This window comes from Microcebus murinus, chromosome 15 (genome assembly GCF_040939455.1).
Source record: "Microcebus murinus isolate Inina chromosome 15, M.murinus_Inina_mat1.0, whole genome shotgun sequence".
NCBI lineage: Eukaryota > Metazoa > Chordata > Mammalia > Primates > Cheirogaleidae > Microcebus > Microcebus murinus.
In genome coordinates, this window is record NC_134118.1 from 27,290,913 (window position 1) to 27,314,681 (window position 23,769).

The 23,769-nt window shown below is 34.5% G+C and overlaps 1 protein-coding gene and 1 pseudogene across 5 annotated transcripts in view; both read left to right on the forward strand.

Annotated features, from left to right (window-relative positions):
• The window catches only part of MARCHF1 (membrane associated ring-CH-type finger 1), a 726,479-nt gene that overhangs the window by 91,654 nt on the left and 611,056 nt on the right, over positions 1-23,769 (forward strand). The window lies entirely within an intron of this gene.
• LOC105854951 (SWI/SNF-related matrix-associated actin-dependent regulator of chromatin subfamily E member 1 pseudogene) lies at positions 18,206-23,576 on the forward strand (annotated as a pseudogene).

Here is a 23,769-nt window from a genome sequence, read left to right on the forward strand (position 1 = left end):
GTTAACAGTCCTAGTTATCACTCTTGATTCAGCTGTGACATCACCCCCTCAGGAAAGCCTTTTTACCTGCTAGCACTGGATTAATAATCTCTGTCCCCAGGTGTTTCCACATTTTTTATTCCTACCAGAGTACTTAATACACTGCAGCATCTATGACTTTTAATATACGCTCTTTGATGCACGACAGTTTCACTTGTGTATCCAGCCCTTAAGAAAAGAGGCTTGTGATAGTTATTCAATATATATTTGTGTCTTGAATGAATGGAACAAATTAAAAACAGTCATGACACAATAAGGCTTCTGCTTGACTGTTTCAGGTGATTGATCTCACTACTCTAAGTCATTCATCTATGTTTGCTACATAGTAAATGATGCTTATGAAGATTATGCACTCCAATAGATATAACAATATAACTGAAACATTGAGAAACATCTGAATCAAGATATTTCCTGTGTATTCAGGTCGATTATAAACAATGCATTTTTTCCATGTTTTTTTGACATAAAGTGTCTTTCAGAAGACACTCCATTCACTCCTCTTTTCATTCTCCAAAGTATTGTATAATGGCTCAGTGATTCTTTTTGAAGCCACCATTTTTTTGTTCTAATAGAATCAGGCAAATTTTCAGGGCTGCAAAATTACAACCAGTATCACCATATCTAGATAGAGTAGTCTCACAATATATGTTCTAGTTTTACCCAGTGGTGTTCCTGCTATCTATCCACTTAATATAAAGTGTCTAATAATGTTAGAAAAAAATAAATTTCAAGAAATTTGAAGTGGAAAACAGAAGCCTCAATTTATACCTTTAAGTGCCTCGCATTTGTTCCTGAAATGTACCTGTATTTGTGAAAACCATCCAGCCTTCTATTTTCTGGGCTAAGTTGACATGTGGAATAAATTTGGTTTCAATATTTGAACATAAATCTATAATCCATCTGGAGTTTATTTTGGTTTATGTCACAAGGTAGGAATCAATGTTATTCTTTTTCCAAATGGTTAGCCAGTTGTTTCAACACCTTTTCTTGAATAATTCATTTCTTTCTACTAGTTTAAAATGCTACCTTTGTGTTGTACTAACAAAGTTGGCTTAATTAGGTATATTGCTACTCTTTTTATGCATTTCACTGATCTTTCTATTCTTGTGCTGACTATGTAATTTGTTATTGTTGTTAAGAGTTCAGCGTTTGAAGACATATAGTCCTAGGTTCACATTTCACTTGTGCTTCATGCCATATTCATGACTGAGGAAATATCTCTCTAAACCTCAGTTTACTCATTACTAAAATGAGGATAACAACAAATTGAGGATAACAATAATATCTTTCTCATAGGATTATTGAGAGGATTAAGCAAGATCATTTATATAAAATACTTAGTATCATGCATGACACATTAAATATTCAATAAGCCATAAATCTCATAATCTATTTCAATATGAAATGGGAAAGTCTTTCTTCATTAAATTCTGTTTTGTTTTTTCTTTATTTTTCAATATCATTTTTTTAATTTAAATATTACAGGTGTACAAATATTTTTGGGTTACATGGATTGCTTAGGTTATGCTTGAGTTAGGGCTATAAGTGTGCCTATCACCCAGATAGTGTTCATTGTATGTGTTGGGTGGGTTTTCATCCATTCCCTCTTCCCCCTTTCCCCTGGTTGATTTTCACTGAGTTTTTCTTCCCTCTGTGCAAATGTGTGCTCATCAGTTAGTTCCAATTTAATAGTGAGTACATGTGGTGTTTTTTTCACTTTCGTTAAATACTTCACTTAGGCTAATGGTTTCCAGTTCCATCTAAATTGTTGCAAAGGCCTTAATTCATCTTTTTATGGCTGAATAGTATTCCATGGTATACATATACCACATTTGTTAATCCACTCATGAATTGGTGGGCACTTGGGCTGATCTCACATCTTTGCAATTGTGAATCGTGCTGCAATAAACATTCTAGTGCAAGTGTCTTTTTGATAAAATGACTTTTTTTTCTTTTGGGTAAATACCCAGTAGGGGGATTGCTGGATCAAATGGTAGGTCTACTCATATTTATTTATTAATTCTACTGTTGCCCTGCTTTTTTCTAACATATTAATTCATGTACTTATCTTTTAGAATGTTTCATTATAATCTCTTTATTTTCTCTGTATAACTTTAATGATAGTTCAGTTATTTTTTACTATTAAAATATTTTAAATCTTGTATGAATTTTGGCTAGGTTGGAAATTTGGGGCATCTCTTAATTTCTACATATTCTAACTTTTGGCTTTCACCCCCGCCCCCAACCTAAAAGGTATGTAGATCACATGTAACATTTCATACAAATTTTGGTTAACCATTTAAAATGTACTCTAATCCTTAGTTTAAATAGAAAACTGCTACTCAGATACATTTTACTTCAAAAATATACATTGAGCCATTTGCTGTTAGAACCTCAGGAAGACATATTCATATGTAATTTATAATCACACTGAGAAATATTTAAAAGATTTTTCAAGCTCAACTCTGGTAGAGGTTAACATTATAGTATTCAATTTAGGACTTATTTTAGTATTTGGTTAATGAGTATATGTCTGATATGTAATATAATTTTGTGACTGCTAAATCAAATTGTAGTTTTTACCAGCCAAGTTGATTTAGTGGCTTGGAAGAAAATTTTAATAAAAATGTTCCCCTAATTTTTTGTACTTTTGACAAAATCCTTCACATGCCTTATTTTGCTTAGTTTTCTTTGCCTTTTAAAAAAAATTTTTGCTTATTAATTTGGAGTCTTCCTTTTCATGGTTGTTACCTTTAATTGGGAACAAATGTGAATGTGCCCCAACTTGGCCAATTTTCCATATATGATCTTTGTCATCCTGGTTTAAAGGCACATGGATTCTTTCTTTTCCTCAGTCATTCCACAAACCCTTATTGACTACATCTAAGTGCTAAGTACTGTGCTGGTCATTGGAAAAACAATAGTGAGCAAGAACAGAATTCCTGCTTTCAGGAGACTTACCATCCAATACAGGAAATATAATTTGTTAAAATGTAAAAGTGTAACCGTATTACGTGTTGTAAGTAGTACACATTGTTATGTGAACATAAAATAAATGAGCTGGAGGGCAGAGAAAGATTGCTAGAGGGAATGGATCTCATACTGAGATTAAAAATTAGCTGGGAAATACAGAGGAACAATCTTTCTAGGCCGAGGAGAAACATGTACAGAGGCCCTGAGATGTGATGCAACAAAGTATATAAAGAACTGAAGAAAAGTTCAATGTGGCTTAGATATAAAAGTCAGTAGAAGAGGAGTTTAAAAGAGGCTGGAGAGGGAAAAGTTATCTGCATTCTGCAGGGCCTTATATTATATGAAAAGACCTGTTTTCTATTCTAAGTGCCTTGTGAGGTCAATGAAGTGCTTTAAACAGGTGATGTGATTTGATTGAATTTACATTGCTTAACAAATATCCATTGAGTGTTCACTATTTATCAGATATTGATCTAGCTCCTGAAGATATAGCAGGAAATAAAACAGGTGAAAAATCCTGTCCTCTTGTAGTTGATAATGGATCGCCATATTTGATAGATCAGAGAAGGTCTCATAGAGACCTTTTTTCTTTTAAGAAAGAATCTGAAGAAAGCGAGGACATCCAGGGAGGGAATGAATGATGCCAAAGCCTCATGAATAGAAACAGACAGATGAAGCAATTGTTGTCTCGACTTGTAATCCTCTGGAACTCAGAGGAGATTGAAAGATTCTCCCCGGCATCTGCCATATTCATATCCTCTCTCTCTCATATAGTAATTTAATTTAAGGAATTAACACAAATAAAATTAGCTACAGAGATAATATAGAGTGAAAGAAGCAGATTAAACTTTGTGGATAGGCACAATTTTATGGCTGGATGCTGAAAGATGAAGTGGCTCCTCAGATGGGATTTTAAAAAAGTATGTTGTTTGGCAGAATTCAAGGAAAAAGTGTGTATGAAAAGAAAGTAGTAGTTTTATCTGTTAAATACTATTGAGAAGTAAAGATAAGAACTTCAACATATTATTTTGGGTTTAGTGACTTCAGGGTTACTAAATCCTGTTTTGGAAGAGTAACAGAAACCAAGTTCATTAGAATGGAATAAATAAGAAATGGAGTAGGGGAATAGGCAACTTTTTAAAGACTTTTCAAAAATATGAAAAGAAGAGATTAATACCTGAAAGAGATTGTTGAATTGTGTGTATATATATATATGTGTGTGTGTGTATATGTATGTGTGTGTGTATATATATGTGGTGTGTGTGTATATATATTTTTAATGGGAGAGACTGTGGTGTGTTCAGAAGCTGATGAAATTCATTCAATTGGGATGGAGATGTTGACCATACAAATGAAAGAAGGAAAAATTAGTAATAGTGTGATTGTTAACTGGGCCTTGGCAAATACTGTGAATTTTTGTGGAGACACAATCCAGAGGCAATGTCTCTCTAATAATCATCAGAGTAATATATTTTTTAATCACTTTAAATTCAGTTCTCTAATATCACCAAATCTCTTTCTGTTTAACTAATGACATTGCTTCTTTTTTCTTTTCTTTTTTTTTTTGAGACAAGAGTCTCGCTTTGTTGCCCAGGCTAGAGTGAGTGCCATGGCGTCAGCCTAGCTCACAGCAATCTCAAATTCCTAGCCTCAAGCAATCCTTCTGCCTCAGTTTCCTGAGTAGCTGGGACTACAGGCATGCGCTACCATGCCTGGATAATTTTTTCTATATATATTAGTTGGCCAAATTAATTTCTTTCTATTTATAGTAGAGACAAGGTCGTGCTCTTGCTCAGGCTGGTTTTGAACTCCTGACCTCGAGCAATCCACCCGCCTCAGCCTCCCAGAGTGCTAGGATTAAAGGCGTGAGCCACCGCGCATGGCCGACTGTGCTTTTTAAGGAAAGAGAAAATGCCTTTTTCTTTCTCTTAGTTTAGAATTCAACTTCAGTGATTCATTTCCCCAATCTTACATCATCAAAGGTAAATGAAATATACATATCACATATTTTTACATTGCGTAGCGATTTATACACAGCTAAATTTTTGGAGCTAATTTTAAATACCTGAGTGGAATTTAATCACCCATTAATCTCTCTCACCTCTCAGTTATTTATCAAGTTCTGTCAAGGGACAAGGAAAAATTATCCAAGCATTGTTTAGAACAATCATCATTAATTAGTAACACTTATCCAGAGGGGTTTTTAACCTTTCCCCTCTCTCAAGGATTATTCTAATGTCAGAATAGAATGAAAAATACCTGCAGTGATACTTACTGTTCATGCTTAACATTTCTCATAAGTCAATTAGCTCTGTGCTGGGAGCAGGGCGTGAAGGGCTGCTGGCTAGTCTGTGCAGCGGTAGCGCAATGGCAGCAGAAGAGGAACAAAGTATCTAGGAAAATCATGCCCAATTCCTCTCTTATAATTTAACATTTTTGACATAATGAACCATCCTTCTTTGCTCTCCATTTCTTTCCTTGGAATTTTTGTTTGTATGTAGTTACCATATTTATATTAAGGCAAATTGGCCTTATCTCCTATTATAATTTTACAACTTTCAGAATAGTATCTCTGCTTAAGAGTAGGCCCTGAAGCACACATTGAGCACCCTGTAGAGAGTTAAATTCTGAATAAATGGTGATATTTCAAACCTAACCAGCACTAGAGTTCTTTACTTGCACAAAGAAATGTGAACACTGGGGGATTTGGAAATGATCTCCTTACATCTAGAATAACTTTCAATGCGATTTTGCTTTTAATATTTTTTTTCCTGGCTGATTCATATGAATTCCTCTGAGTAAGAAGATATACACATAAAGGAAACCTGAAGCCAAAAACCAAGCCCAGACATCTCAGATAATTTTGCAGGCAAGTTCTATAGCAAATGTGCAAAGAACATTTAATTTTATTCTTACAGAAACTCTTCCAGAGACCAAAAAATGAGGCACACTGCCTACCTAATTTTATAATAGTAGTGTCAACCTAAAATAACAACAGAGTGGCTCCCCAAAGAAATGAATTTATTTGAGAATAAACAGGGGATTATAATCTGGGATACACATACTGTGATAAATCAGAGATGCGTCCTGAGAGGCTGGGCTAAGTGGAAACTTTTAAAGGCAAAAAGGAGAAGTCTGTGTAATCTGTTTCAAAACCAATGCCGTTGGTCACAAGGCCCTGCTGCAGGATCTGGTGTTAACTCATTGGTGGAAACAGTTGTTGCTGGGCAGGTGTTTTTGTGAGGGCGTCTTATCTGAAATGCTGCAGTCTTGAGGAATTTTGGGGGGATAAGTCCTGTTACGTGCAGGATGAACAGTGTATGCAGAAATTTCTTGTGGGTTTTTAGAAAGTCTTTGTGATAGTATAATACCCTCTTCTATAAGCTCCCCACTCCACTTTACTTTGAGTCTGATGTGACTTCAGCTTGGCAATGGCAACTTTCACAGTAGTATCATCTATACATTAAAGTTACATAAGAATAGCACAGGAAAGGAAAATTAAAGACATATTACTTTCAAGAACATGAACCCCATATCACTAGAAAATGGTAATGAGTAAAAAAGACAGCTGTATTGTTATAGACATCTCAAATACAACAGAGATTCTGACTTTCACCACACTCCCTCACTCCCAATCTTTTCTCCTAGTCAGTGGCAGCTCCTTCTATCAAGTTGTTGAGACTTCATATTGCCTCTTTCTTCAAATAACATTCAGAATTAGACCATGACCATTATAATTATCCTAGTCTAAACAATTTGTTATATTTTCATTTTAAGAATATCAGTGTGTGGTTATTTTTCATATCTTTCTGGACAATTTTTTATATTTTAGTTATCAGTCAGGATTTGAGCAGAAATATGGAAGCTATTCTACATATTTCAATAATAAAGGTTTAATATTAATTAGGGGCTTCCACTGTTATTGGAAGAGCTAGGTGACATCAGGAAAGCAGTGAGAGAAGGTCAGAGGAGTTCTGTTCTATAACAGAGATCTCAGCCTGGAAGTCCAAGGCATGGGCACAAAACCAGAGCATATGGGGATTTCTGTAGAGTCTGTAAATCCCATCCAGGCTGACAGTGGGGGCTTATGAAGCAGTTTGCAAGCCATCGCATCTGCCAAACCTGCCTTGTCTAATCCCCAAACCTGCTGAAACTAAAGACCTCCTCTTCACCTCTCCTTTCCAAGTCTCATGAGTTTTTTTCATTGGCAAACTCAACCTGGAGCAATGGACTTGGAAGGAGACTTTGGGCAACACAGTTCTCAGACTCACATGAGAGTGGGTGTGGTGGTAGAATTTGATCAGCCAGCACAGTTTTCTTGTTCTTTATTCATACTTTTGATTCCTTTTGTAAATTTTTAAATTTACAAAATACATATTTTGTAAACATATGTAAATATGTATTCATATGTAAACATATTAAATATGTATTCATATGTAAACATATGAATACATAATGTAAATGTAAATGTAAAATATGTATTCATATGTAAACATATTAAAATATGTATTCTATAATCTGTAGCTAATAGCATAAACATTTAAAGTTTTCTCAAATTTGAATATGCTGCTCACCTTTTTGCTAGCTTGCAGGGCCTTGTTTTATCATGTATTTTGTGATTTTTGTCTTGGAGGCTCATGATCCTTGAAATATGCTCTGTGGGCCTGGTTTGATGAGTTATTATTCTCCCAGAGAGGATATATTTTATTTCTACCAGGCATTTTGGACTGTTATCAGTCTGAGACCACTTTTAATTATTAATAAATTTCATCAGACATCTCACTTGATCCTTAGTGACAATTTGAGTTGGGCAAGACAGTTAATGGTATTATGCAAGATTTCTAATGGGGAATCTGAAGTTAAATGAGGTCAAAAAACTTATTAATGCCATGTATCCAGGAAAAAATAGACCAGGGCTGAAATTGAATCTCTCACAAATGACCTGCATGACATACTATGTAGCTTTCATGATTTATTTGGTACTCCATTCTAAAAATAAGACAACATTTATTAATTCACTTGTTTGTTTATTTAGTATTTGTTCTGCACTTAATGTATAATCCAGGTACTATTCTGACTGTATGGAGGAGAGAATAAACAGGCACAATTCCTACGTCCATGGAATTACAATCTCATAGTGGAGACACATGTTAAACAACACTATTTCCCAATTATTTTACACTATAACTGTGATTAGATACATTGCAACACAGTTGTTCCAATTTGGTTGGAGGGAGGAGACAGTTAAGGAAAATTTCCCTGAGTCAGTGCCATTTAAGCTGAATTATGATAGATGATAAGTAATTTGTCAGGGGAAAAATACTCCAGGCATAAAGAAGAGAAATCACAAAGGTATGAATCTGGGAAGAGCTTGTCTTGGTCCAGGAGCTAAATAATGTCAGATTGGCTGAATCAAGTGAGGGGAGAAAGAGCTATTAAATGAGAACAAACAGGAGACTTCAGCAGGTGCACATTGCCCAGGGCCCTGTAGGCCGTGCTAAAGATTTGAGATGTCAATGTAAATACAAATAATTGAAGAGTTATAAGCAGGGAGGAAAAGTGTGATTCCATCAGTTATCTATCTCTAGTTAGTAATTTTTAAAATACAACTTAAGCATATGCAATGTTAATTTTCAACAAATATTAAGTGCTTGTTATTATCTAGGTACGGTTCTTTAGCTACTTTGACTGAAATATATATTCTAAATTAGCAGAATTTCTTCAACAAAGAATCCAAGAAAATGTCTATAACACTGTAATCTGAATATTTTGTAAATTCCTTGGAATGATTTTTATTTTATACTACTTTGTAGAATTTTAATTTGCTTTAAAATAGATAATGATAACAATCCTCTGATTTACTATTTTCAAAAATTCCAATTACTTTCTAGGACATTACTTAATATATAGGTTTATCTTCTGTAGTTTTATCAAATTCTAAATAACATATTTCAAATTAAAATTTAAAATTAAAACAAAATCACAGTCTTATTCTCTATGTTATGAATGCGATTTGCAGAAGGGGAATGATGATATATTTTGTTGTGGTTGTGTACAAAATAACTTATAAAGTATTGATAATTTATCAAGTGCAAAGCTATAAAATAAATCAAAATTAGAAATTTTCTACAATATTAGCACTGGATTTAAGAGCGATTCTGAACTCTACAACAATGGTAAAATTTACAAAATGGTGGTGGTGGTTCTTATATCTCAATTCTGACACTTAGTAACTTTCCATGCCTCAGTTTCCATCAATAGAAAGGAATCAATAACAATAAGTTATTATGTGGTAGATGATAGGGAGATTTTAATTTTCAATAAATGTTTTTATTATAAAGTCGAGTGACTTCATTTTAATCTTGGCAAGATTTTTTCATTTTATTGAGTATGAAAAAAATAAAAATAATTTAAATCTTTAAATATATATGTGTATATATATTTGCATATATTAAATATGGTTTTGTGGTTTCCATTCACAACATACAGTAAAACTTCCTAATTTCCCTCTTGTGCCCATTGCTTTCTGTGTTTTCTAAGTGTGTGTGTCTCTTCTACCTTAATTTTTCTCTGTCCCTCGGTCTCTCATAGTCCTGTTAGATCTCTGCTCTCTGCTATCACTCACTAAGACACACACACACACACACACACACACACACACACACACACACACACACATATGCATCTTGAAAGGTACCCTCTTTGCTTTTTCTTAAAACTTCCTAAAAGTCTTACATAAAATCAGCCCTTGGGAACTTTTACCTATCACATCCACTCTTCTTCCTCCCTCCCCTTCTGCCAGCATTTTTAACTATACACTAGGAAGAGGAAATGAATACCTTTTATTTTCCTGTTATAGCCTTAGCATTACTAGATCTTTGTGGTTTCTGTGGATGGCGGGCACAACATTTTCTTGATTCACTCTAAAATTTAGCTCCCTTACAATATACCCACTTATCCTTGCTTCTCCCATGGTGTTGAGAGTTTATAACTGTCACTGGGACACTTAGCATCAGGATCCAAAGTGAATGGGGAGGACAGTGAATGGAGAGAACAGAGGGCTTTGAAGTCTCAGCTGCATTTCCCACCCTCCGGGTAGGGTCGGAGTCCAGAGCTGTTTGGATCCACAGCGTGAGGGAAACATTTTGAGGAAATGACTCCCTCCCCCAACTTCAGTCCATTACTTGAGCGTGTCCTTCCCCTGCAGAAAGATAAGTCGTGCTTCACAGACCTCAGTATTTCTGAATGTAATTGAGCACTAGATGTCCCTGTTTTAAATCCCAAACAAGTGCTGACATCCCCAAAGCCCAAGGTTCCAAAAAGTCCCTGGCAGTCACCGAGTTGTCCACCCGTGCTGGGTTCTTGAAATGAAAGCAGACTGGGTTCCCATTAATAACAGTGACTTCATCTCAACCAGGGATACAATTGGAAAAACAATTCATTTGGTTAAATATCCAAAGTGAACCAAGACAGCAAGGGGTTAGGGGGAAACAGGGCAACACTCTCCCATGTTGGGGATTTAATCTTGATAGACCAAGACATGTTTTTCTCCCAAGCTTGCATGTAGTCATGCATTAAATATCAACAAATATCTTCTGTCTACCAGGCTCTGAGGATATGTTCATCTCTGGAGAGGTGAACAAGATAATAGGACTCTTTCTCTCTGTGGCATTCTTCCCACTTTAATGGAAAGGAATAGTCAACAAAAAGATTAATCAGTTAAAAACATAATATTAGGTTGTTATAAGAACTATGAAAGAAATAAATCAGAGTATATAAAAAAAGGTGTAGGGGTCAGGAAACCTTTACTGTGGAAGAGATATGTGAACTGAGACCAAATCCTTGAAGGAGCCAGTACTTTGAAGAGTTAATGAGAAAACACTGCAAGTGGAAATAGCAAGAGCAGAGAACCTAAGCTGCTAACCTAAGGATGATTAAGGAGGAGAATGAAACAAAAGGATGTCAGAAAGATAACTAGAAAAGAAATCATTTGGAGCTATGATTAAAAATTGGGATTTTATTCTGTGAAAAGCCCTTTGAATATTTTAACCAAGCCCTTTGAAGATTTTAAGCAAGAGCCTAACACAATTTGCAATACTTTTATTTTTTTTAAGAGACAGGTCTCACTCTGTCACCTAGGCTGGAGTGATGTGGCACAATCACAGCTCACTGTGACTCCAAACTCCTGGGCTCAAGTGATCCTATCCCCTCCTTTTCTCATCTAGCTAGAACTACAGATATGTACCACCATACCTGGCTAATTTTTTATAGAGATGGGGTCTCACTGTGTTGCCAGGCTGACCTCAAACTCCTGGCATCAAGTGATCCTCTTGTGTCAGTTTCGCAAAATGTTAGGATTATTTTGTCTTCTGCTTCATATTATTTTTTTTCCCCTTTTTAAAATTTCAGCCTATTACAGGGTACGAATGTTTAGGTTACATATATTGCCTTTGCCCCACCCAAGTCAGAACTTCAAGCATGTCTATCTCCCAGATGGTGCACACCACACCCATTAGGTGTGAATATACCCATCTTTTCCTCCCCTCTCCCATCTGCCCGACACCTGATGAATGTTATTACTGTATGCGCACATAATTGTTGATTAGTTAATATCAGTTTGATGATGAGCACATGTGGTACTTGTTTTTCCATTCTTGTGACTTAATAGAATGGGCTCCATCTCTATCCAAGATAATACAAGAGGTGCTAGGTTACCATTGTTTTTTGTGGCTGAGTAGAACTCCGTGGTATACATATAGCATGTTTTATTAATCCACTCAAAGTGCTAGGATTAAATGTGTGAGCTACTATGCCTGGACTTGCAATACATTTTTTTTTTTTTTTTTTTTGCAATTGCTTAATGGAGAATTCATTGGACTGGGTCAAGAATGTTTGATTTTGGACAAATCACACAATCTCTGAGGAATGCTTTCTTCATATGCAAAATGGAGATAATCATAGTATCTACCTTGTGAGATTATGAAATATATTCATTTTCTAGGGCTGCTAGAAAAAAGTATAACAAACTGGGCAACTTTAACAATAGTATTATCTCATAGTCTTGGAGGTACAAAGTCCAAGATCAAGATGTTGGCAGTGCTATTTTCCCTGAGTGGATGCTGCAAAGGTATTGTTCCAGGCCTCTCTCTCTTTGCTTCTGGTAGTTCCTTAGCTTGTGGCAGCATAATGCCAATTTTTACATGGCATTCTCCCTGTGTGCCTATCTGTGTGCCCAAATTTTTCATTTTTTATAAGGATATAATCATTTTGGATTAGATCACCCCTCATTACATCTTCAGTTTCCACATAAGGCTACATTTTCAGGTCTAATATATTAGGACTCTAATATATGACTTTTCCGGGGACACAATTCAACCAATAAATGAAGATTGCATGAAATTATATATGTAAAGTATTTAACAATGTAGATTCCAAATAGAAAACAATCTATTTCATTCCATTATTACTTATTCACATCTTTGTATTATTGGTATATCTGTAGGCTCTCTAAAGATATAGCTACTCATCTTTGTATTTCCTTTCACAGCTGATGGTGAGGAGCTTTTGCAAACCCCAGGTACTGAGTATTTTATAAATGCTTTGTAGTCCTACATAAACTGTTACACAATCAGATTCTGTAGGTCTAATAAGATTGGTATTTCTGTGGGTATCTATGGCTAAAGAAGTCACATGTGTCTATACTAGTAAGTCTTTGGAATGAGGAAAGATGGTGTGAGTGAAATTATCAAGCTGGTTTTTCTGACTTCAGTTGTGTGGCAGGGTTGGTTAGTCAAGAGAAATGTCTAATGGGAGGCCTCTGGAACATGTATGGTAAGTAAGCTTACCAAGTGGAATGGTTGCTAGAAAAAGTTTGCCAAATAGAGAAAAAGGATAGAGAGATAATTTACCATTTGCTCAAGTGAAAAATGATCCACAAATTCCACAAAATTTAAGTAGTCTTAAAGGACATGCCATTGACAGATTTATCTTATAGTCTCTTACTTTGTCTAACACTGCTTCAAAACAAAACAATTTACTGAACCCAGTGGTCTCATTATTTTGGAGGTTTATAAGGTTAAAAACACTCGGAGTTTTGAGAGCAGCAGTAGCATTGAAGTGGGATATTAACAGTGATGTGTGTGTTTACAGCACCTATGAACACAGAGACTGAAGCTTGAGGTCTGATGACACTGAATTAGAAGAGAAGATAAAAGTTTTTTTTTTTTAATTTTCTTTTCAGGAAGAAAAGAATTTAACTCCATATTTCTTGCATATTATCTTCTTACAACTAGGTTAGTGATTCTCGTTCCTGGTTATATATTAGAATCACCTAGAGTATATAAAAATTATCAATACTCAGCCCTTGTACAGATTAAATCATTGCTGGGGGTGGCCCTCCCACAGCCAGGTTTGAGAACCACTGATAGACCAGAATGTTTCTTTGTGTAAGTCAGTTATGGTGTTGATAGCTGTAGAATATGTAAAATACAGAAAGAGAACTGAAAATGATTTATCTATTTCCAAAGGGCTTAATGTCTTAAACCTGATGGCTACTTTAGAGTGACCAAATCCATGTAAATTTTAGAAGTTTGTGTCCATGCACCTATTTCAAGGGAATCCTAGAATTTAGCTTGAGGTAGGTATATACACCTCTCTCAAGCATGACGTAGGTTCACCATTCCTTAAGACAATTGAAAGCTTAATAGTGCAGATTGCCAAAATGCCATCTGCCTAATATTTGTTGCAGGCATGTATCTGAATTAATCATAACAGAACAACCAATGTTGATGGGCAGGTGGTGCCCTGGGATGATATGAAATTGGGAGGAGTGTGATCAGCCTCTTCAGCATAGAAGACTAGGTTCAGTGAATTCAATTTAATACAGATATACTGTTTACTGTTAAATATTTTGCTGCAAAAATACCTAGGTTTCATGTTTAAGTATTATCAACATGGTGCCTATTATATGATAGATGCTCAGTAGGTTTTTGTTTGTTTTTTAAAAATGAATTAACTAATTGACATAAATGGTGGACAGACTTTCAGTAACCATATACTTGATTTTATAATCTTATTTGTGTTGGCACATGAACACTGAACTCAGGTCCCAAAAGTATTTGCCTCTATAATTCTGACATGAATTATAATTTTTTCATCATTAATAAACTCTCAGACTAAAGATAACAATTCCCTAGAATTATCAAACCAGAGCTACTAAAATGAGCAATAAGAATGATGAAAAATAAATTCAAGTATTCTTTGAATACATATTTATAATCAAAGAGATATACTTTATTTTGATGCTTAAAATGGAAATGTATTATAAAATGTCTGCATAAAATGATCAAAACATGAGCCTTGAAGTATATTTCTTTGATATTGTAATTCTTTACACATGGCAGAAACTCATTTTAATAGTTGCATTCAGTGAAAAGGACTTCAAGACCCAAAGGTAAAATGAACTACAACCCCTAGGATAGAAAATGATTACAGGTCAGAATAAGGAAGAGAATGCCACACTCTTAATTAAGTGTGAAGCAGAAACCAGAACCCAGATATCTGAATTCTTAGTGAAATGGAGTTTCTTTCTCTGAATCCAGGTTGTTTTCTTTTAAAAAAATAACATTATAAAAATTTAAAAAATGTATTTATACATTAAAAAGTAAAGAATTTTTATTTTTCTTTATTTCCCTTCAGCACCTGTCCATGTATACCATTTTTCTTAGTTTTTATTTCTGTATTTTATTAAACATTTAAAAATATTTTATACATTAAATATTTATATAGCATATATTATGTATTTTCATACACATATTTTATTTATCACTGTCCTATATTTTTCCAAAAATATTTACATTACCTTACAACTAGTTAATAGGTCACAATAAAATTTAGCCTTATTAAATGTAAAACAAATGTATTAGAAAGAAAGAAAAGCATAAAACAAACTGGTAATTTATCATAACATGTAAGCTAATATTTTATATAGTTTTGCCTCCAGTATAGCTCTAAGATTTTTAATAGTCACACCAAAATGAAGACCTAACCTATAAAATGCATCGTGTCCATTTCATGTAACCAAAACATTTGTACCCTTGTAATATTCTGAAATAAAAAAGTCTCCCCCCCCAAAAATATACTGTGTCCATAAGAAAAACAAGAAAAATCTTCCACTCTTTTTTTTTTAAATATTAAGATAAAATTAAAAAGTATAAACAGAAACATGAATCAGCTTAGGGATCGACATACTTGTGTGTACATTCTGAATAGGCAACCTCTCATCTCTGTATCACATTGTTTCACTGAGTAACTGCGTTGTAATTTGAAGAATTAATTCACAGTCTGATTGGTATTTGTGCAGTTTCCAATTTTTGTATATATTATATGAAGAACAGTTTATGTTTAGCTTTTCCTTCTTTTAGGCTACTTCATAAGAATAAATTCCCACTGTTATGGGAATCTTTGATTCCTGAAATGCCCTTTCAAATTACTGTCCACAGAGTTGTGACAATTATACTGCTACAATCAATTTATGAATATAGCAGCTTCCCCACGGCCTCACCCTCTCAGAGTATTATTTTTTAAATAAAGAACTCTTTAATGTGTGATAGGGTATTTATATTTTTACAAAATAAAATTAAATAAAATATCAACCAAATTGGCTATAACAATTTATATTCCTGGCTTTAAGTATGCCTTTTGGGCATAGCTGTTGAAATACTCTTTTAATTTATTTTATAGTACTTTGCCACATTTTCAACTTATTCGTGGACATATTCTTAAAAGTCTTCATATAAATTATGCCTTCAAATTATCTTTATAGTATTTTTCATGATATTTTCTTAAAATGCTCAAAAATTCTCTCAGTCTATAGTTATGTCTACTTTTTTCCATTGGTAATATTTTGTCTTTTTTTTCCTTTTTGTGTTCTGATTATTCTTATCTATTCATTTAGTTTTTTGCAAGGACCATTGCTTTTTATTTTGCTAGTTAACTTGCTTTTATCATCATTATAATCTTTCTCCTTTTTCTTTTTTTCTAGCTTCTTGTGTTACAAGTTCACATTTTTCAGCCTTTTTGTTTTTACCTAATGCATTCAGGACTATAAATTTTATTTTGAGCACCACTTTGGATATATGCTAAGGTTTTGGAAAATAGTGATATCATTTCCATTCAATTCTAAGTGGTTTGTAATTTTCTTTATTTAACATCTGAGTTATAAAATTTTCATGTTCTTGGAATTTTGGCTCATTTTCGTATTTTATTGTATTGTGATCAGTGTTTAGGTAAAGACTTTTATGATATAATTTAAACATTTTTTCCTTTGGATATGCCTACTCTACTAGCTAGTCAAATTTTATAAATATTCCTTTAATATTTAATTAGAAGATTTATTCTTTATTTATTAGAGGCATAAAGCAATTGGGTCATGTTTGTTAATTATGTCATTCATAACCTCAATGCATTTCTCATTTTTTAGGTATTTGGTCTGTTAGTTTCTTAAATAATTATTACATCAAATTGTCAACTATGATTTATAATTTGTTGATTTTTTCTGAAATTATATCAGTGTTTCTTTATATATTTAAGGATATTCTATAATGTACATAAAAACTTCTGACATATCATGTGATATTTCTCTTTGTCCATTTGGAAACTTTTTATCTTTGATTTTAAAAATTCAACAACTATTTTATATTGTGTGATATTACTTTTTCCAGCTTTTCAATATTCCTGTGCCATTTGATTTTAGATGGATCTATTATTATAAGAAACATACATTGGATTTTGTTATCTTCATATTGCGTATGTTTTAAATTGGTGAGTATATTTCATTTTCCTGCATGGTGTTATTGAAGAATTTGGATCTATTTCTACCATATTTATTTTTCCACTTTATTTGCTTGTTTTTTGATTTTTTTTTTCATTTTTCTTGCCTTTTATTGGATCATTTTATTTTGCCTTTCACTGGTTTGGCAGCTGTAATTTCTATTATTTTAAGGGCTATTCTTAAATTTTTTAAAAACTTATAAATTTTTTAAAAACTTGAAATAATTATAGACTCCTGGAAGTTGCAAAAATAGTACGTAGGTGTTCATGTATCTATCACCCAGCTTTCCCTAGTGGCAACATTTACATAACTATGCACATTAGCTACCCCCCAATTGGCATTGTTATATATAATTAAATAGACTAAAAATTACACCAGTTTTTGTAGGACTCATTTTATATATGTGTATGTATATACTTCTGTGACATTTATCACATGTATAGATTTGTATAAACAGCATTGCAATTGAGATGCAGAACTTCTCTGTGCACAAAGAAAGTCATTTACACTATCTCTTTTTAGTGGCACCACCTCCCATCCCACCCATGACAACCACTAATCTGATTTCTACCTCTGCAGTTGTGTTATTACAAGAATGTTATATAAATCAAATTATGTGATATATAAGCTTTTGAGATTTTTTTTCCCCTTTCAACATCTAAACTCTGTGTGTTTCTATAGTTTGGCTCATTTTAATACTGAGTAGTAAATATTTCATTATATGGTTGTCCCTGATTTTGTTTATGTAATCATCCTTTGGAGGACATTTGGGTTGTTTCCAGTTTGGGGCTATTACAAAAAAAAAATTTGTCTATAGATTTTTGTGTGAACATAAGTTTTCATTTCTCTAGAATAAATGTCCTAGAATATGATTAAAGTTTTAACACAAAATCCAACATATATGTAATATATAGACATGCATACAAGGCCTAGTTTTATTTAATATTTCTTTTTTTCCCTCAAATGAATTAATATACTGAATATACTAGACTGTATTTTTGCTGTAACCCACTACCACCCTCCTATTGTCTTGAATTTTGGTTCTGACTTATTATTAAAAACATTTTGAAAATCAGTACTTATTTAAATGTTGCAATAGATTTTATTAATTCATTTGCTTCACTTTATTTTGCACCTTATTATTTCCTTCTGAATTTTTTCTTCTTGGTGGAATATAGGTTTATTTTGGAAAGGTTAACTGGTCTATCCTCTCAAGTCTTTAAATGGCTGAAAAGGCCTTTATTGAGCCCATCTCTTTTGAATGAAAGTTGGACTATTACAGATTTCTAGATTGAAATATTTTTCCCATAATATTTTCAAGATATTATTTATTGTTATATTTAATGTTGCAAATCATAAGACTGAAGTATTATATTTTATTCATTTTTTTGGTAATCTATCATTTCTCTCTGAATGCTTTTACATTTTTTTCTTATCTTCATTATTTTCAAGTTTCATTTTTTTTTTTTTTTTTGAGACAGAGTCTCACTTGTTGCCCAGGCTAGAATGAATGCCATGGTGTCAGCCTGGCTCACAGCAACCTCAATCTCCTGGGCTCAGCGATCCTCCTGCCTCAGCCTCCCGAGTAGCTGGGACTACAGGCATGCACCACCATGCCCGGCTAATTTTTTGTATATATATTTTTAGTTGGTCAATTAATTTCTTTCTATTTTTGGTAGAGACAGGGTCTCGCTCAGGCTGGTTTCGAACTCCTGACCTTGAGCAATCCGCCTGCCTCGGCCTCCCAAAGTGCTAGGATTACAGGCGTGAGCCACCGCGCCCGGCCTCAAGTTTCATTTTGAACTCATTATCATGTTCCTTTTATTTTGTTTTAATCCCTTTTATTATACAGTGGGCTTTTTCAATTGGAGAATTTCCCTTGCCTTCCTTCCCCACTCTTGGCTTTAGAAAATTCTCAGGTATTATTCCTCCAAATATAGATTAATTTACACTAATTCTCACCTACATTATCTCTTTTTCTCCCCTCTGGAACTCCTAACAGATAGATTTTAGAGCTTCTGGATCTATAATTCCTCATCACTCTCTTCAGCCACTTACTGAGTATGTCTTTTAATAATTTTATTTTTAATCATTTTTATTACTATTGGATTTTTGTTGCATGACTTCTATACTTATTTCTGGTAAATAATATTCTCCTTTCTCTGAGGATATAATCATATTTATTTTATCTTAATAAGTTAATATACATCTATTGATTGATTTACCTTATCATGTCTAAGCTTTGCAATATGTAAAATTTGTTGAGTCTTTTTGATGGTGTTGGTCTTTCTCAGGTTGTGGCTTTCCAAATGGCACATGGCCTGAGCCCATGAGCTGAGGCTGCTCTTTGGTACTGACAAGGGTGCTGGGCATGAGGCACAGCTGTGGGGAGTGAGGTGCCTGCAGGATAAGCCTGTCCTGGGAATCAGCTTCTTGGCATTCCTGCCTTGTCTGAAGCACACTGCTGGGGCCCTGTGTCTCCTTCCTTTCCCTGGGATTACCTCTAGTGATTATCTTTTTCTTTCTTGAAGATGTGTGTGTGTGTGTATGTATACACACACATATAGTTATTAACTTCTGCCTTTTCTATAGGTTTGATGCAGGAGGGGAAGGATTCAGCATATGCTCCTTTATTATATAAGCCAAATAGATATAGTCATAGTAACATTGGCTTAAACCATACTTCATTATATAATAAATCGTCTGTTTTATGGTTTCACTTAAGATACAGGCTAATCATCTCTTCTAAGATTTTTTTTTTTTTTTGGAGACAGAGTCTCGCTTTGCTGCCCAGGTTAGAGTGAGTGCCGTGGAATCAGCCTAACACACAGCAACCTCAAACTCCTGGGCTCAAGTAATCCTGCTGCCTCAGCCTCCCGAGAAGCTGGGACTACAGGCATGTGCCACCATGCCCAGCTAATTTTTTCTATATATATTAGTTGGTCAATTAATTTCTTTCTATTTATAGTAGAGACGGGGTCTCGCACTTGTTCAGGCTGGTTTCGAACTCCTGACCTCCAGCAATCCACCTGCCTCATCCTCTCAGAGTGCTAGGATTACAGGCATGAACCACCGCGCCTGGCCAAGATTTTTATTTTGTAACTATATGTAGGCAGATTTTTAAAAATTCTAATGCATTTCAGGTTTAGTAATCACATTATGTCTGAAAGTAACTTCAGAATTTCCCCCTCTATCCCTTTTTTTGTGATTTACCTAAGATGATTTACCTAAGATGAAAATCATTGATTTCGTAATCAATCAAAATAATTATAAGAATCCGTTGGTGCTGTGTGCTTTTATTGAGTAAGATTATTTATTTTTTTACACTTTTTTCTTAAACTCCTTTAAAACTGAGTTATCAATTTATTATTTTGTCAGTTTTGAAGTGTATCCTTTTGTTTCTAGGTTGATTTGATCCCCTTTGAGATTTTATGTATTAGCACACAGCTATGATGTGTTGTGTCGTCTGTGTGGACAATTCTGTTGGAAGGGTTAGTAAGGCAACATGGAAGTGGTTCCACTTAGGCCAGGTCTTAAATTGTCAAAGTCATTGTTAATCATAAAAGAGGCAGCAGTAGGCTTTTTCTGCCTGCGGTGTCTCAGATTCATTCTTAAGGAACTGAGAACTTAATCTTCCAAAGTGTCAAAAAGACCATTTTGTGCCCCTTTTCCCATCCCAGCTCCTGCAACACAAATGCCCAGCACACCAGGGTTTGTGGAATACAATCCATACAGTCATCTCACTTACAACAACTGCAGGCTGGGAGAAAACACAAGCATCAACAGCCAGGTCACAACATTCTTTGGTATTATGATTCCCAAACCCCCAAAGCCACAAGATAAGCCCCTGGTGCCCTACATGATGTACAGCAGAAAGGTATGGGACCAAGTAGAGGCTACTAACCCTGACCTGAAGTTGTGGGAGATTGGCAAAATTATTGGTGGCATGTGGCAAGATCTCATGATGAAGGGAAACAAGAATATTTAAATGAACACGAAAGAGAAAAGATAGAACGCAATGAATCTATGGAGGCCTATCATAATTCCCCTGCATATCTTGCTTACATAAATGCAAAAAAGTCATGCAGAAGCTGCTTTAGAGGAAGAAAGTCGATAGGGACAGTCTCCCATGGAGAAAGGAGAACCGTACATGAGCATTCAGCCTGCTGAGGATACAGATGATTATGATGATGGCTTTTCAATGAAGCATACAGCCACCGCCCGTTTGCAGAGAAACCACCACCTCATCAGTGAAATCCTTAGTGAGAGGGTGGTGCCAGATGTTCCCTCAGCTGTCATGACAGCTAGAATGCTGGTCCTCAAACAACAGTTCCAATCTTTAATGGTTCATCAGTGCAGATTAGAAGCTGAACTTCTTCAAATAGAGGAATGACAGGAAAAGAAGAGTAAATTCCTGGAAAGCACAGATTCGTTTAACATCAACTTAAAAGGCTGTGCGGTCTGAAGGTGGAAGTGGATATGGAGAAAATTGCAGCTGAGATTGCATAGGCAGAGGAGCAAGCCAGCAAAAGACAGGATGAAAGGGAAAAGGAAGCAGCAGAGCAAATGGAATGCAGTTAGAGCACAATTGTTCCTGAGGAAGAGCAGCAAATAAAGCTGAGGAAAGGAAGGACCACAAGAACATTCCAATGGAGACTGAGGAGACACCTTGTAGAAATCAGAGAAAGCCAACAGAATGATGAAGAAGGAACGTCAAGTCTTGAGGACAAGGCGTGTGGGCAGGAGGGGGTAGACAGCATGGCAGAGGAAGGAACCAGTCAGTGATAGCAACACCTGCTCGGAGAGCAACAGTGCCACAGTGGAGGAGCCACCCACAGATCCCATACCAGAAGATGAGAAAAAAGAATACATGTTGCCTTGTTTTATGTGTTCTAAATACTTTTTTAAATGAAAAAAATGTTTTTTGGTTTTAATGGTGAAAAAAAATTAAAAAATACAGGAGGCAGCAATAAAAAGTTGTGTTTTATCAATACCACATGGAGCAATTTGCCTTTGCCATCATCCCAGTACCTAGAATATAAGACAATATCCGTTTACACACTATGTAAAACAAAATTTATAGTATTAAAGTGATCATTGTTTCCATGTGAGTTTCCTTTTGGCTTGAGGCTAAAATTTGGCCTCAGTGGGATGTGCAAGATTTGACTAGGAGAAGGGCCAAGAAAGAAAGTCTGCCAGGGCAAACGTTATATTTCATTACACACAAGAATTCTCACATCTTCTCAACCTCATGGCTTATACCATTTTTTCTCTAATTATCTCATAAAATAAAAGGAAAACATTGTGAATTTGAATCTGGAAATATATGTTTTGTGTTTGAAATGATATTATGCCTTGGAACTCTAGCAAGGATGACTTTTTATGCCATGTTAAGCAACAGCAAATTCAAATATTAAATTTTTGCTAGGGAAATACATTTCATAAATAACTCAAAGAAAAGAAGAACACAGGCTTAATAAATATTTAATTTTATTTAATGACTAGCACGTTGATGATCAATACATATGTTAAGCCATTATGCTAGTAATAATTGTTCATGGTAATGTGTTTCTTGATTATTGTGGGTCTATTAAATGTCAGTAAGAAAGGACATCACTCAAGTCTTTTCAATGTTTCCCTTCCCAAATGAAAACCAAAACCTAACAGCAGGTGGAGAATAATGAATTAGCTCAATTCAAAAAGAAGGAAATAACATTGAGATACTCCCGGTTGATAGATATAAAGAGTTTCATGGAGTCGTCTTCTTCATTTTTCCTTTACATTATATTTTATTCCTTTCTTTGTTCTAGTCAATATTGTTAAAATACTTTATCATCTTATTTTTAAAATGGATAATGGTCTAGGTTATTAAGAAATTAAAAACTCCCAAACTGTAATTTATCATATTTTATGAGATTTATGATAAATTATTCAATTATTTATTTAATCAACCTGGGATGATTCTGGGATGAGAAATAAGTTCTCAAAATATAATTAAAAATGCCACATAATTTATTAATATAATGCATGTGATGTTAGCTTTATTAATTAAGAAATCTTGAAGTGGAAAATTAAAAGAGTTATAATTTTCCCCAAGATTTATCTCATGGTTTACATGATGAGATCAAAATAATACTGACACTCTTTGGCTTACATCATGCAATTTCAGGGTTTATCTTTTATAATTTCCACATTCAGAGTAGCTTCTATCTTGGCTTTGGGAGGGAAAAAAAATCACAAAATCTGATAACAAATGGAGATCCATAAGATGTAATCGTTTATCTGAATATCTACTCTTAAAAATTGTTGCCTTCTGTTTTCTTTGACCATCTCTTCCTCCTCATTTTAGTGCTATTTTCTCTCCATCAATGTTCTGAAACTTAATGATTTTAATCATGCAAATGCCTCACCTAAAATCTGTCTTGGATCTGCCCTTTCTCTGAAGTTCCAAACTTTGTATTAAATCCCATCATCTAAATTTCACCTCTCTTCCTCAAATGTAGCATGACACTAGCTGATCTGATTGTCTTCCCTTGACTTGCTACTAACTGTGATCTTGGGTAGATTATTTAAACTGTCTCAGGCTGGGCATGGTGGTGCAAGCCTGTAATCCTAGCACTCTGGGAGGCCGAGGCTGGTAGATTCTTTGAGCTCAGGAGTTCAAAACCAGCCTGAGCAAGAGCGAGACCCCTCTCTACTAAAAATAGAAAAAAAATTAACTGGACAACTAAAAAAAAATATCTCTCTATATAGATGCATACACACACACACACACACACACACACACACACACACACACACATATATATATATATATATATATATATATATATATATATATTAGCCGGGCATGGTGGCACGTCTGTAGTCCCAGCTACTCGCAAGGCTGAGGCAGGAGGATCGCTTGAGCCCAGGAGTTTGAGGTT